Genomic DNA, 15,487 nt, shown 5'->3' on the forward strand with positions numbered 1-15,487 from the left:
ATTTTATTAACCCCCTATAAATAAACAATAACACACTAAATAATTCACCCACAGTATTTAACTACTATAAAGGTATACCTTTAATGATATTTAGACATTATTAGGAAGGATTATCCAAAGATTTGTACATACTGTTAAGTTAGGTTATTGATTTAGTCATCAAATCGCACTCTTTTTCAGATATTTGATTTAATCTCAAAAAATGGGAAACCAAGCACTGAGAATAAAAGTAATCCTTGACAGGTGTCTAGAAGTGGACATAAACGATACACTGCCTCTGAACTCTTAGAGGTGTGGTATAAATTTCTGTTATTTTACGAGGCTATGTTTGTTTGAGTTGAACCTATTATCCTCATAACATACACCAAAAAAACAGTATCATTAAATGTAGGAATTTGTTGTAATTACCTACTGTTCATCTTGTGAAAACTTCAAACTTACTATGGCACCATCTCATAGTGTGATATTTATTTTGTAATATTCATAATTCCATAAGATATCAACTTTTACTCTGCAAAAATGTTTAGTTTTATTTTATAGTACTGTGCAAATGTGTTAGGACAAAGTCAAAAATCAGATTTCAGGCTACTTTCAAAGAACAGTTGAAGGTAAATCACAGGTAAAACATCAATATTTTTATTATTATTCACATTTAGTACAAGAGAAATTTAGTGAGAATGTTTGAGTTCAGCAAACAGTGAATATTTGCTGTGTCCCCCTTTTGCTTTAATAACTATGGAAAGACGTTTAATCACAGTTTTCTTTGGGATTTTACTTGAAATGTGTCGAATACACTCCCGTATAATTACATTGGAAGTAACTTTTGATTTATCAAGTTTTATATCTATCAAGTCCTAGATCTGCTCAATTGGGTTGAAATCCAGACTCTGTGGGAACCACTGTATCATTTGAATGACTACAGCAGCATATCTCTCAGCTGAGAGTCTCAGCTAATTAATTTCTGCATAGGTGAATGATTGTTTGGGGTCATTATCTTCTTGGTAGTAGAATTCATTTCCAATAATTAGCAAAGCACTTGGTCTACCATGATGGATCAACATCTGGTGGTACTTGCATTGGCCCATTATTCCATATAGTTTGCAAGAACCTCCTATCACCCCAGCAGAAAAACACCCCCAAACCATCACAATGTCTTTCCCCTGCTCTATCACAGATGCTATGCATTGAAGTAAGTATCATTCGCCTAGCATGCACTTTGAACTAACTATTTCAAACTAGGACTCATCCATCCATATCACTTCTTTCCAATTATCAGCAGTACAGTTTCTTGACAATATTTGGAGAACAAAGTAAAGGTTTTTAACTGCTATACAATCAAATATTCCATTATCATCGAATCTTCTTGATACTGTAGATCTGGACACTTTTCTATCATTTGGCATTTATGTCGTGCTTGAGACCAGTGACAATCAGCCTTCTGGGACCACTAGAGATAAATTTGATGGAGAGACCAACTAGTATCACATAAAGCTTTTATGCAAACTCTCTGCTCTACTGACAATTCTTGGACTTTTTGGTCTGTGGAATGACAAGATAACATTGTATATGTGTTATTACTGTTTTTATCAAGATTTATTTGTGGATTGCTATTGAATTGATTCCTTCTAGTATATACTGGTACAATTTGCTAGCTTCTTTCTACATAGTTAAGACATTGCATGCAGTACACTTATTTCAGGCCCTAAATTTTATCACTATATTTATTCAGACAGAACCCTTATGACATGTCCAAGATACAAGTTTAGGGAATTCTAAAAATAATAAGTATCCTCACCCTGGCTCATTTAATTGTTAAAAGTGATCAGTGAATCACTACCATAGTTGTGAAATTTACAGTCAGTAATGACATGGATGAATTATCCCATAAAATGGAAAGAATGACAAAATATTCTTTTGTCCTAACACTTTCACACAGTACTGTATAAAAAGACTAATTAACCAAACTGTATGTGATGTAGAATATGCACTTTTGTTAAACAAATGTTTTTCTTATTTTTCACACAGCATCCATTCATGGAAGTAGCTGACCAGTGAAAACAATACATCCGCTACAGTGATAACTAGATATACATTAATAGCTCAAAAACCAAATATCCCAATATACATGTTGAAATATGTTGGCTATGAAGACTGGCATCATTCTAGGACAAGAAAACTAACAGTTTGCATTTGTTAGATTTCTTCAACAGAAGTATTATATTGGGTGCCACGATTTCCTATAATTTAGTTTCATAGATTTTTAAAATAACATCCATTTTCTCCACCACGTAAGAATGTTATGAATTAGGAAAAAATAAACCCCTGCTTAGATCAAATTATTATTATGTTTACCTCATTGAACATTTTTTTATCATAATGTTTATTGACAAAAATAAATAAAAGGAAAGTTGATGTCAAACAAATATACATTCAGATTCATCCTGATATTTTTGTGAAATCTACGTCTTTTAGTCTCAAAACTATGTGTTGTGGTCTTACATATTGCAAGTTCATCTCGCAGTCTGTAAGTTGCAGGTTTGAATCCTTGTCCAACCAGCTCAGATAGTCTTTGTGTAGCTTTGCCCAACAATTCAAAAATCAACAAACAAACAATCCAGGTCTAATACTAATAGAGGTGGTAAACGTTATTAAACAACCTAACAAACAAGCTGATTCTCTTTAGGTGAAGAAAGATATCAACCGTCAGCACACATGACATACTGCTAAGTAAGTAAAGGTGATTATATAGACCACATCAAGGTCCAGTTTAACTGTTTTTGTGCCAGTTGTTTACCTTCGATTTCATTACCAAAACTAACCAGTCTGACATTGTACACCCAGCCTGTTACAAGACATTAAACTTTTTATGCCTTCACTATGAGGCACTGAACTGAACTGAGTAACTGAAAATATCTAGGTATGCCATATCAGGAATGTCCATGACTGTGTCTCTGTTAACAAGACTAAGGAACCAGCATCTAAGTCTGTGGTCATTGTTGGAAGAATGAAATACGGGTTCGTTATAAACATTCCAAATTACAAACATTTTACCTTGTAGCGATGGTTCATCTAAATCATCAGTGAAAGCTGTAAACACAAAGTTTTCCTGTATACAATAAATGTCATCATGCTTACAAACAAGATGTCAGATTGTAAAACTAGCTCCACTTTCAGTCACGTCACCTCTTCAGGTGTTAGTGCGACTTCTTGAACATCAATATGGGTGTCACTGTGACTGAGGCGAAGCTGTTACTGATGTGAATTTCGTACAAATGGTATTATTATAGTAGCTTATAGTGCACATCCACTTCAACGAAACTATATCGAAATAAAAGTTGAATATATCTGTTACAGAATAAGACATACCAGTGGTATTGTGTTAATTGGTTTGATAAACTTCGGTCAAAGTTACACGAGGATCATCTCCGCTAGCCATCCCTAATTTAGCAGTAAAAGACTGGAGGAAAAACCGCTATTTATCACCATCCACTGCCAACTCTAAAGTTACGTTTTTAGTGATGAATAGCTGGATTCACCGTCACTTAATAAGGATTCAATGGACGAAAAGGCAAGCATGTTTGGTGGGATGGAGATTAGAACCCGCCACCCTCACATTGGGAGTCAAGAGCCTACTCATTTTGCCATGCAGGTCTAATATAATATTAATGAAGGTATACCAATGATGTATTGTTAGTGAAAGTTGTTGAAATTGTAAAATAACACATAACAATGATATAACTAAAAGTAATATCTATCATATAAAACAATAAGTGATAATTATTAACTGGAAATCAGTGTAATAGTTGATATAAAAAAAAACTTTAATAATTGTTCTGATGTTGATGTATGTTGCTTTGTTTCTTAATTCAACTAAGTTCAAGGATCACCTCCATCTTGAAAAGTCCTTCACCTGAACACATCTTCATAATCCATGTACATGATTAGTTTTCATGACCATTACATGCATTCTCAAATGTGGCAAAGTCTTAGTGGCATCAAATGATACACTAAATACCAAATAATGTTGAAATGTAGCTTTGTTCTTATTGTAACACTGGAACCTTATATTCAAGATGTTGATTTGGTTATTCAAAATTTTTTAATATAACATTCTGAACTCTGTCTATACTACTAACAAATATGAAATGTGATTGCATTAAATCATCACACGTGAAGAATTTCAATATTCCAATAAATGTACAAATGTTTTCTTGCTCACTTTCTGTTAATTAATAATTTAGTATTGAATGAATTAGGTAGGATTGAACATGTTATGATTTAAAAACTTGTTTGTTAGAATGTTTTAAACAAGCCTATCTAATAAAAGTAAAACTATACAAAGATATGATCAAATGTAAATTATTTGGTACTTTATACTTTTGGTACATGGTTGTATTTAAATTGATAAATGTAAAAACATTCCTCATATTGGTTAAGAACCATTATAAAGAAAATATGTCAGACAAACTGACTGTTTAAAGAATTCAGTCTTTAGTTGTTGTTTTTTTATAATATTTTTATACAGCATACCTATAGTTTTGATAAAATTTTATTGCAAAAACATATGCATGATTTCAAATATCCATATCAATAAATAATCTGAACATGTGAATAAAGTCTCTTTTAATCTCTTGTGAATAAAATGTTTCAACAATATCCTTACCATAATTGATGGCACATGGAATTGAATATTACAGTTACATCATTTAAATGTGTCATTATACCTGTAATCTGCCTTTACAGGTAAAACAAAAGGCTGTTGTAAGTTGATTGTGATTTTTTTTTTAAACTTAATATTTTCATACACCATAAATATATTTCCAATAGATATCTCTTCTCATATGATTGATTTTCCATTCACTTTGTGCCTACCACTAGTCCTAAAACTCCCACCAACCCCTACTTCTTCTGTTGCAGCTGCTTCCAAGAAAAGAAGTACCAGAAATGTGCAAGAAGGGTGGGAAGTGCGAGTCGAAGTCTCAGTGTAAAAAATTATTACAATATCTTATCTAAACTCATTTTGACTTGGTTGAGGAAAGAATGTATAATTTAACTGGATGAGCACACTTATGAAAGTGTTCAAATTCATCTCAATGGAGTATAACATCTCCACTTAGAGGAACACACATGAGAATGCAATACTCATGAACCAGGTACAGTCTTTGCCCATCTTGACAGTGTGTCTCACTAATGTTGGTGTTAAAAAGAGGATGTCATCCTTAATTGTAGATATGATAGTTGGTCTACCTTTCCCATGGTAATGTGTGATATCCTAGCCAATACAGTGCATCTAGACTAGTCTATTTCCTTTCCATACCAGTCCTCCTAGGAATCAATCTGTTGGAAAAGGTATGATGGGGATTTCTTAACCAACTAATATTATTTGGTTGGTCCAGTACCTTTTTAAAACCACTTCTACCATAAAATAACCAGCAGGAGATTGTACCCACCAGTTACAACGTGCTCTGGTATACCACAAAGGAAAAGCGATATATGGAAATTAAAAGGAAATAAGCTTCATAAATCCAGTGAAGGGTGACAGCGGGATATTAATTTGACACCGAGTCTGATTAATGAGTGATATTTAAAGGGGATATTTTCTGAAGAATGATAAGGACTGGAAATTAAGTTTAAGCTGGCTGTTATCAAAATGACAGAAACTGGTGTAGACTGGGTCATGAATAAAACCTTGGGAATGAAACATGCAGTAAAATAGGAAACTTGGGCCAATCTTGACAGAATTAATTTACCATCTAAGCAGAATGATGTGATACTGAGGACCAGACACATGCGACTTTTCTTACTGAGATGGGTGGCACATGTGTACAGAAGTTGAGTATTTCACTGATTGTATAACTGTCAGAACACTTTGGTATTGAAAGAATGCACTGTACAAAGGATCTTATAGTAATAAAGTAATGGAAACCAGGTTCCATTGATTCTGTCACACTCAGTAACAGATGTGACTCAAGGATATAAGGACTTCTATTATCTTATTTTATCAGGAGTTAAGATAATTGAAGATGTTCTGTTTCTACAACACATCAGATTAATGAGACGTTTAAATTTTAAAGTAAATAAACATGAAGAACTTACAACATTTACAAATAAAACAGTAGATATCATGTGAGTATTAGTGATAATACAGTCAGCTTTAAAAAATAATTATTGTACATTAATTCATAAATACCGTACAGAAGTTCCCCCGCTGGTACAGAGGTAAGTCGACGGATTTAGAACGCTAAACTCAGAGGTTCGATTCCCCTTGATGGACTGAACTGATACTCTGATGTAGCTTTGTTATATGAAAATACCCACATACATACAGAAACTGACGAATTATTGAGCAAACTAAACAATATCAAAAATGGCGTTTCAGTTTCAGACAAAGACAAATATTGACTAATTAGTGCATGTAGAAGTATTTTAAAACTTCTTTTTGAAACAGTAATGACAGATGACCTGACATAATCAAATAAGAGAGTAGATTAGTTTCTAAATAAATGATACGTTTAATAAGCGAGCAGGCTACTATAATGAACTCTTTGAATCAGACATTTGAACAACATGATGAAGAAATAAGATGATTATCAACAGCTTTAGTAAATATTACCAATGAACTAATTAATAATAAACTCAATTAAAGCAAAATTCACAAAACAAGACTGGAAATGTTAGTTTTTAATGCTAGAGCCCAAAATAATTTACAACAGCTAACATTTACAGTAAGATACTGTATGACAGAATTAGCTAAGTTAGTTCAAACTACAGGGTGGCCCAAAAGTCCCTATACTTCCATATATCTTATGTATCCAGTGTATCTGTGTGCTGCCCCTCATTCTCGCTGCATAATATTATGGGACGCTATGTTCTGTGAGACATTGTCCTCAACATAGCAGGGGTTGTTGTTCCAAATGTCTCTGTAACAGCTGCCTTCAACTCATCATTAGTATTATAACATTGTTTAAACACAACATATGCATGGGTAGGGACTTACGGGCTACCCTGCTACTGGCAGAAAACTGACTTGTCGTTTGATACCTCTAGATTAGAGAAAATACTACATGCAAGAGATACTGAAGAATGTTCATAGTAATACAAATGAAATGCTACAGATATAATTTTTAAACGATATAAAATTGTTCCATTGTCTTTAACGTTAAACTATTCATTTGCTTAACAGTAGATGATGAAACACCTTACCTAGCTATATCTAATGACCAGCATACTAATGTAGAATTAACTGAAGACACGTTAAAAAACATGAACGGTCCTATCAGAGTGAAAATCTCAAATTTTAGAATGTATTCAGTATTCATAGTAATATGTAGCTTTCTTATATATGGAAGTATTAAGGATAACATAGTACATTTATCTGAAAAGAAAGTATTCATACCAAAACCATTTTACTTTTTTACACACAAACCACGGGAACTTGGTTATTGAATGTAGCAAGTGAATTGACTTTATCTGTAGTTTACCCTAAATCTAACGCACAGCAATTCGATTACCAAACAAAACAGGTAAAACTAAATGACGTTGGTTATTTAAAGTCACTTATAAACTGTTCAGCACATGGATAAGAAATCACATTACCATCTAGTTTGAGAAGTAAAACTAAACACACTCTTGCCCAGTTAAATATGAAAGTACCTGAACTGTTGGCCTTTATTGAGAAAAGGAAAATCAGAAGCCAGTAACGAATTTGTGATGACGAGAAACCTACTTGAAGTTAAACTGTATCTCAGGACGACTGGTATGTATTTTAACACTTTTACTAATAAAGCAGAAAAGAATGGTTCGACGTTCCTGATATTGCAATAACGTTGCGAATTTAACTATTTGGAAAAGCGCAGCAACACATTAAAGACTTCCCAACAACGTCTGTCAGTACTAAATCAGATAAGTGGAAATTAATAAAAACCATACTTGTATAACAACGTCTAATAGTTTCGCTATTATGTGTACTGTTACATAGGGATAGAGGATGTCATCTTGATTGGTGGAAAATGTTAAAAATGGACAGGTTATTAAAATTCAGTGGAAAAGCAGAATGGAAATAAAAACACGTTGCGTTTCGAAACTACCGAAGTAATAGAACTAAACGATCCTGAATCCGAAAATTAAACGATTCCGAACTGGAAAAATAGGAAGTAGCATAATTACACATTAAATGACAATAAAATTTACTACCTTAATAACAAATCTACAACAGTAACAATTTTTTTAAATGAACACGATCTATTCGGAATGAAAATTATTAGCCTAAATTAAAGGAAATAGAAATTACCAATAAACCAATATAATTCAATTTAAACCGCATCGAAAACATTTATTGAGAAGAAGCGAAACTTGACGAACTGAAATGTCAAAGAATGGAAATGAGATTCAGAAATTATGGCAAACCAGCAGTAGAATTCTTCGTGTGTGAAAAGCCACAAAGAAACGGAACATTTTTTTATAGTTAAGTGTACTGTGTGTTATGAATACTTAGATTATGTGAACTTACTACAGCCCCTATTTTGAGAAGAATGCCATAGTGGACAACGAAGAGTTTCAAATATCGGGAGTATATACTATTAAGAAAATATCAGTTACGCTGTTGTTGACTGGATACTGGAAGACCCACACTGTCTGACCTCGTTTTCCGAGGACAGTCGGCACGTGCCTGTATTTACTACAAGGGAAGAAGGGAAGCATTTTTCTATCAACATCACTACACCCAACTGCATACAAAAGGATGGGAGAAAACGCAGCTCCTTTCCCAAAACTTTGTGATGCCCTAATATAAACCTAATATAATATAATATTGTCCCACCTATAAAAATGTAGTAGATCCTGTAATACTAGATATTCATTACTTTACAATAAACACATGAATCGAACAAGTTAAACAATGGACTTGGGGGATGTTGCAAAATAATAGTTGTGAAATGCTTATGAAAGACGAGCCTTGAACAGAACCTGTTAAAAATAACTAATATTGTATGTATATCAGTGGCAATAGAGAAGATCCAGACTAACTGATTCAGTTAGACAGATGTGTAGGTTTAAACACTTGTGTTCAGGGATCTGAAATGTAATTTGATGTGACTTCGCTGGAATAATATGGTTATTCAGGACAGACAACAGAGGATGAGAAACTGTATACACAGGTAACCTTTTACATTATTTAACATCAAGTCCTCGGTTACCAATCACTAATGGAAGAAGAGTCAACTCTAACTGCTGAACCAGTTACTTTGAAGTCTAATCTCATAAGTTTGGATGTATTATGCTGCCATACAATATAAAAATTGATGACTCTGAACTAAAAGTGTCCCCCACTGGTACAGCAGTAAGTCTACAGATTTACAACACTAAAATAAGAGGTTCGATTCCCCTCGGTGGACTCAGCAGATGGCCTGATGTGGTTTTGCTATTAGAAAACACACACACCAAAAGTGCAGTTGTTTCTCAAGTCTGTTTCAAAGGTTTCAAGTTGTTTCAGGTTTTCCTGTTGTTCAGGTTCTTTCAGCAATTTCTCGAGATATAGAGACAGAGAATGTTAGTTTATCTATACTTGTAAAACTTACACTACAATAACTTAATGTAAGTTTTAATACTACTCTCCTTTCACTAATAATATTGCCAGGTAGAAATATGATGTATAATCCAGAAGTAATTAGTTATATAATTAATGGTGATAGGGTTAGAAACATTATGGAAATAATATAAGTTACTGAAACTGTAAACTTTTATGTAGTCAACGTTGTCATTTTTCATTGATTATAAGTCTTCGTATCTTAGGTTTATACGTTTTAATAAAATATATATCTTTTGATGTAGAGTTGTATTCGGTATAATTTATTCCTTGCTTTACTTGTACATTTCATCCAGTTGGTTGATTTTTGTATCCACTCATAACTACTTCTCCATTTTTAAATCTTGTATCTTGTCGCCCCATTAGACGTTGACTTAAAAAGTCAACGTCTTTTCTACGTTTCCAATATATAAATAGTTAATTTTCTGTTTTTAACATCAAGAATAGTGTAAGATTACATAGTGATGTGATTAATCGTGCAACAAGGAAATACATTAACTATGATTTTATAGTAAAAAATTATTATATTCGAAATGTTAAACTAAAAAGAAACAAAAGAAAAATAATATATAGAATACTTAGCAAAAACATTTTAATAAATGCAATTTATAAAATAATAAACAACATATATACCCGATGATAGCTCAGGTAATAGAGTAGTGGACGGTAGATGGTCCAAATCTGCTTTGTAGGCTTACCTCTTTGATTTCTTCACGATACAACAGTATATTTTTATTTGTTTATGCTTTGATAATTACTTACTAATATATTTCCTTATCGTTGTTAAAATGTTTTAAACAACATTTAGTTATGACTGATAAATAAAAAATATTTAGTTTCTTTCTAAAATAAGTAAACAGTTTTGTCTTGATAAGTAACATCTTTCTTTTAAGTAACAATAATTCATGGAAACGGCAAAAACCATGTAGGTTTATACACACTACAGAAATATCAGCCCTCCAGACACGTATAACTGATAGTTCCAGGCTGTCAGGCCTGCGGTCTTATCTGAGATTGCCTGTTAATTTTCTTACACTTGACATTCAAGTCATGTTATAAAGCATTAAAAGAAAAGTAAAGTTTTATCGCCTTTGTTGTGCCATCTAGTGGTATTACTACAAGCTCTTATTTTTATAGTATCTTCATAATTTTTAGATTCAACATAGTTATAAAAGTGTATTAATCGGATTAAATGTAAAATACGATTTAAAAGTAACATAATTATATTTAGTTTTGCTAACTGTGAATCCTGAAAGGTTAAATAGCACTTGACAAAGGGAATGTAATACCAGTCCTTGATACAATGTGGGATATGATGTACTGTGTATCAAACGAAATATGCCAAATACTGTAAACCTGGGTACAAGCATTGAAATAGCCCGGACACAAAACTCACGATGGTAGAAATATAGAACGTAAGCTTCCTCTCAATCCTATAAAAACAGGAAATAAAAGTTAAATAATCTGTATTAGGAAATTTAGATATCTCTTGAGCAAAGTAAAATGGATTTTTTAACAGTAATTTCGTTCTTATTTAGTAAGCTTAATGCAGTTACAAGCAATTTAGCAACTTTGTAGGCGTGGGAACAAAGAGTCCTCTGAACTTGATTGGTGCGACAGGGATTCAAACCCACAGTTTATAGGTTATGAATGCGGCGCCTTAACCACTTTTCCATGCCAGGCCCAACCTTGTGAAACAAAGGGGAGTCGCAATAAACAGAAAACAAGAACGAGGAATATCTATTTTAATGTAAATGCGAAAATTAAAAAGAAAAGGCAGCTAAAAGGAAACCAATAATGAAAGTATTTTAGAGTATAGCTATAAAATGAAAAGTAACTTAAACACATATAGAGTATTAAGTGTTATAGGTGTTATGTTTTATAGATATCAAATGTTATAGGTATCACGTTTGATAGATATAGAGTTCTAGATATATTTTGCATGTATCAAGAGTTGTAGATATTACATTTTCCTAAAAGAAGCATCAAAATAAACAGAGAGATTAAAAACACACTTTTCCTAGGGAGAATAAAATGCATGCTGTATCAAAATAAACTCATTACACTGCTCGTTAATACGTAAATAAAAAATTCGAATTTTCTACTAACCTAACTTTTTATCATATGTACATAAGTATGTGAGCCAAAAAATAAAATCATCTGAGTATGAAATAAATTAGAAACCATTAGAATCTCGAAACGGTTGGTGTAACCATGGAACTAAACATCCGATTTCCCTCACCCCCTCATGGTGTGATATCGTTATGAAGGACATATTATCTTCTCCTATTTTTGGAATGGTTAACAAATAAAGTATAGGGATGTTTTATGGGGCTTAAAAGTTTTCTAAATGTTTAAAAGTATTGAATTGAGTACTGAGTAATATGCTTCTCAACTCTCAAAGGAACCGTTGTGTATAAACAAGTTGTGTTCTCCCATAGATACCAAATAATACTGAAGTTAATGTCTGGTCAGTCATATAATAATACATCAGTTTTAAGCCTACAGTAATAAAACTTTATACATCTGTATCCCACTGTTTCATAAGTAATACGGAACGTCTGTAATATCAGTAGGAAAGAGTTAACAAACTATTTGTGTTATGTAACTTTAGTTTTCAAGTTAAACAGCTTCATACACAATATTAATGAAACAATATAAAACCGTTGATATATAAGGACACTCGCATTCAACTTGAGGTTCATTTACAATGAGAAAAAAATCATTGGTGCAGATAATATTTCAATACTAATAAATTACCTTATCCATGTTGGGATAAAATGGATCAGCAGTGTATAACTAATAACTGATTGACAGACAGTAATATATCACTTTTTATGGAAAGACAGATATTTTTATGTATAGTAGATCCATAAAATTTGAGAAAATTTGAAAAATAACGAATTCTAAGACATCGACTATTTTTAGCCGAAGTATAACGGCTCAAAATTGGTTCTAAGTTAGTTTGTTTTTTTCTAATACAAATTCATAGCGCATAAAACCAGTATATCTTGACCGATTTGAGATCTGATTACAGTTTCACACTCAAAAGTCAAACCCTTTCGATTGATGTATTTGACTATGCCCAGGGTCTCAAATATTAACTTACTTTAATTCTACATAAAATAATTTATATTTTAGCGTAGGCTGGGGAAGACCATGATGAGTATTAAAATAAAATTGGGAATATACGTGAGACTCGCTCTTGGTATTACTGGCAAACAAAAAAAAAACATCTATTAAAAATGAGAAAAATGTATCGTATGTTAATTTAACGTAATCTTATCTAAAATAATTTCAAGTGGTACAGCTATTGAGAGAATCCTCAATAGCTGCGCCACTCCATATTCGTATTTGCATCTGACAGCGTACTTATTGCCATGATGAGTTGTCCAACTGAAATACCATTCAAAGATATTAAACTTGAAGCATTTCTTCGGAAAAAAATGTCCTTTAGACTATTGCTTTTAACGTAAGATTTTGTTTGTTTTTGAATTTCGCGCAAAGCTACACGAGGGCTCTCTGCACTAACCGTCCCTAATTTAGCAGTGTAAGACTAGAGGAAAGGCAGCTAGTCCTCATCACCCACCGCCAACTCTTGAGCTGCTCTTTTACCAACGAATGGTGGGATTGGTCGTAACAATATAACGTTTCCACGGCTGAAAGGGCGTGCATGTTTGGTGCGACAGAGCTTCGAACCCGCGACCCTCAGATTACGAATCGAACACCTTAACCCACCTGGCCATGCCACTCACCACTCGAGAAAAGGTATGTCTTGCTCCTAAGCGAGCGCTCAACTATTTGAGATACATCAATCTTTTGAAACATTTTCTTGTGTAATAGTTAATTATCATATTGGGTATTTTTAAGCCATGGAGGTATATTAGAACTAGTTTAACAAATGATAAGAACATACGTCATTAGATGAACATCAGGCTAGATAACACCACGACAAGTTGTATTTCACGTACAAGTTTTCTATTGAATCGTTTCATGCTTCAATTAACACTATAAAAACTTTATAAAATATGTAAAGTAATAAAATATGTAATGTCCCTTTCTTCCCCCAAAATATAAGTTTATCTTAAAACAAAGTCATGAGTCTAACGATAAAAACGAATTAACATAAAATAAAAGAATATTTCAGTCACATAAAACCAACATTTCAAAGTTTGTAAGTAAATGTTATGATTCTAATGCAGCATATCTTCATCTTTATTACCATGTCTTTATTTGTGTAAAACGTTATTAAACAATGATTCTTCAATCTCTAAGTGCACCTGGCCGACCTGGGTGAGAGATTAAACAAAATAAGTAAGATTTCTTTAAGAAGGCTTTTGTATTAGATTACCACATTACGTTCACCCTACATGCTCTGTTAACATGTAATTGAAATTACATAGTTGTTATTGATTGGCAAAACGTAGTACGTTAATAATTAAATTACTTACTGTATGGTTATCTTGTAGAAGACTAAATGTGTTTATTTGTAACTTCAATGAATTATGATTAAATTTTCTAATAAGTGATAAGATATAATTATAAAAAAACTTGTTTTTTTATTCTTGTCATTAAATTCGTGTACAATATTTAAATTGTTTTGTGCAAGAACAAAAAATATAGAATACTGAACAAAGATGAAATGGGCAGCAACATCTTTGTTCAAAGTGATACTTGTAGAGGAAGACTTGGAGAACTGATCTGTAAAAGTAGTTCAGATCCTGAAGATGAAAAACAAAAGTCTTTAGTGATGTTCGTTTGTATTGAGCTATTGTTTTAAATACTTAAATAATAAGGTACAAAAATAAAATAAATTAATTAAAAATACTCATGTGAACCACACTTTTCTTAAGTTTATAGTAAAACACATTACAGTATATAGCCAGTTACATGCACTGAAAAATATTTTTCTTGATATTTGAAACAACAGGTGCTAAAAATTTTGCTTTCTTTTATAGATTTTATGTATGAAAATAAACATTATTGTAAGTTATAACTTGAACATTATTTTAAGTTTAACTTTGATTAATAGATATTTTTTTAGACTTTGAAATTATTCAGGGAAAGAATATGCACCTTAACCACATTTCAGATGTTCGTGTCAGTCCTGAGATTGTTACTGATCCAACATTCTTAGTTAATAGAATTCTTGAGGACTTTGTTACTTGAGTTGACACATTAGCCAGTAAAAAACATGTACTTCAGTATAATGAAATGGTATGTAACAAGTTTTATTAATAAGTGTGATTTAACCTTTTGATATGTTCTGTTAAACTGTTTCAACAGAAAAACTGGTACAGTCCATCTGTAGTCCTGGGTATTATGGATAGTATTTCTTATTTAACAACTTTATACTCCAATATCAGCAATTTCCAATTAGGATTTTCTCATAATATTTGGTTGAAATGCTTTTATTACAAGACCACAGCCTGAATTAAGTACAGCACAGACTTCATACAATGCGTGAAGTTATTTTGCTAAAGTTTACACAATCCACCAAGGATTACAGTCTGCAGCAATTTGGTTACAAATATTGGTAGAGGTTTATGGTTGTGAGTGCATAGTTTAAATTTATTTAAAATGCTGACTTGCATAGAGATCTGATGATTGTGCTAGTTGAGGAAAATGTGATGTAGTCACTTTGACCCAGTTTTGAAAGTGTTAGCACGATGGATTGTTAAGTTTTTGTCATGGAAGAGCCATTGTCCATCATATTGGAAATGCAGCCAGAATTTTGTTACACTGGATGTTGTGTGCTCTTTTAAAGAAATATATATTTTCCTGCCACAAAAATGTCCTCCCAATCATTAAATAATCTCTAACAACATTGTTGCAGTGATACAAACAGAATCTAATATCATTGTTGTTTTTATATTTTCACTCTGTTTTATAACATGGATGAAA

At 32.4% G+C, this 15,487-nt stretch overlaps 1 long non-coding RNA gene across 5 annotated transcripts in view; it reads right to left on the reverse strand.

The window, feature by feature from the left end:
• Positions 1 to 8,091, reverse strand: part of LOC143248859 (uncharacterized) — a 34,820-nt gene extending 26,729 nt beyond the window's left edge. Inside the window, exons 1-2 of one of the 5 annotated variants that reach the window (XR_013027235.1) lie at positions 7,654 to 8,091; positions 6,196 to 6,295 (exon numbers count right to left, since the gene is read on the reverse strand). This is a non-coding gene — a long non-coding RNA (uncharacterized LOC143248859). Of the gene's footprint in view, positions 1 to 6,190; positions 6,296 to 7,653 lie in introns of all 5 variants that reach the window. The other 4 variants (XR_013027234.1, XR_013027237.1, XR_013027236.1 and 1 more) reach the window with 4 other exon arrangements.
• Positions 8,092 to 15,487: the final 7,396 nt, after the last annotated feature.

This window comes from Tachypleus tridentatus, chromosome 4 (assembly GCF_004210375.1).
Source record: "Tachypleus tridentatus isolate NWPU-2018 chromosome 4, ASM421037v1, whole genome shotgun sequence".
NCBI classification, from domain to species: domain Eukaryota; kingdom Metazoa; phylum Arthropoda; class Merostomata; order Xiphosura; family Limulidae; genus Tachypleus; species Tachypleus tridentatus.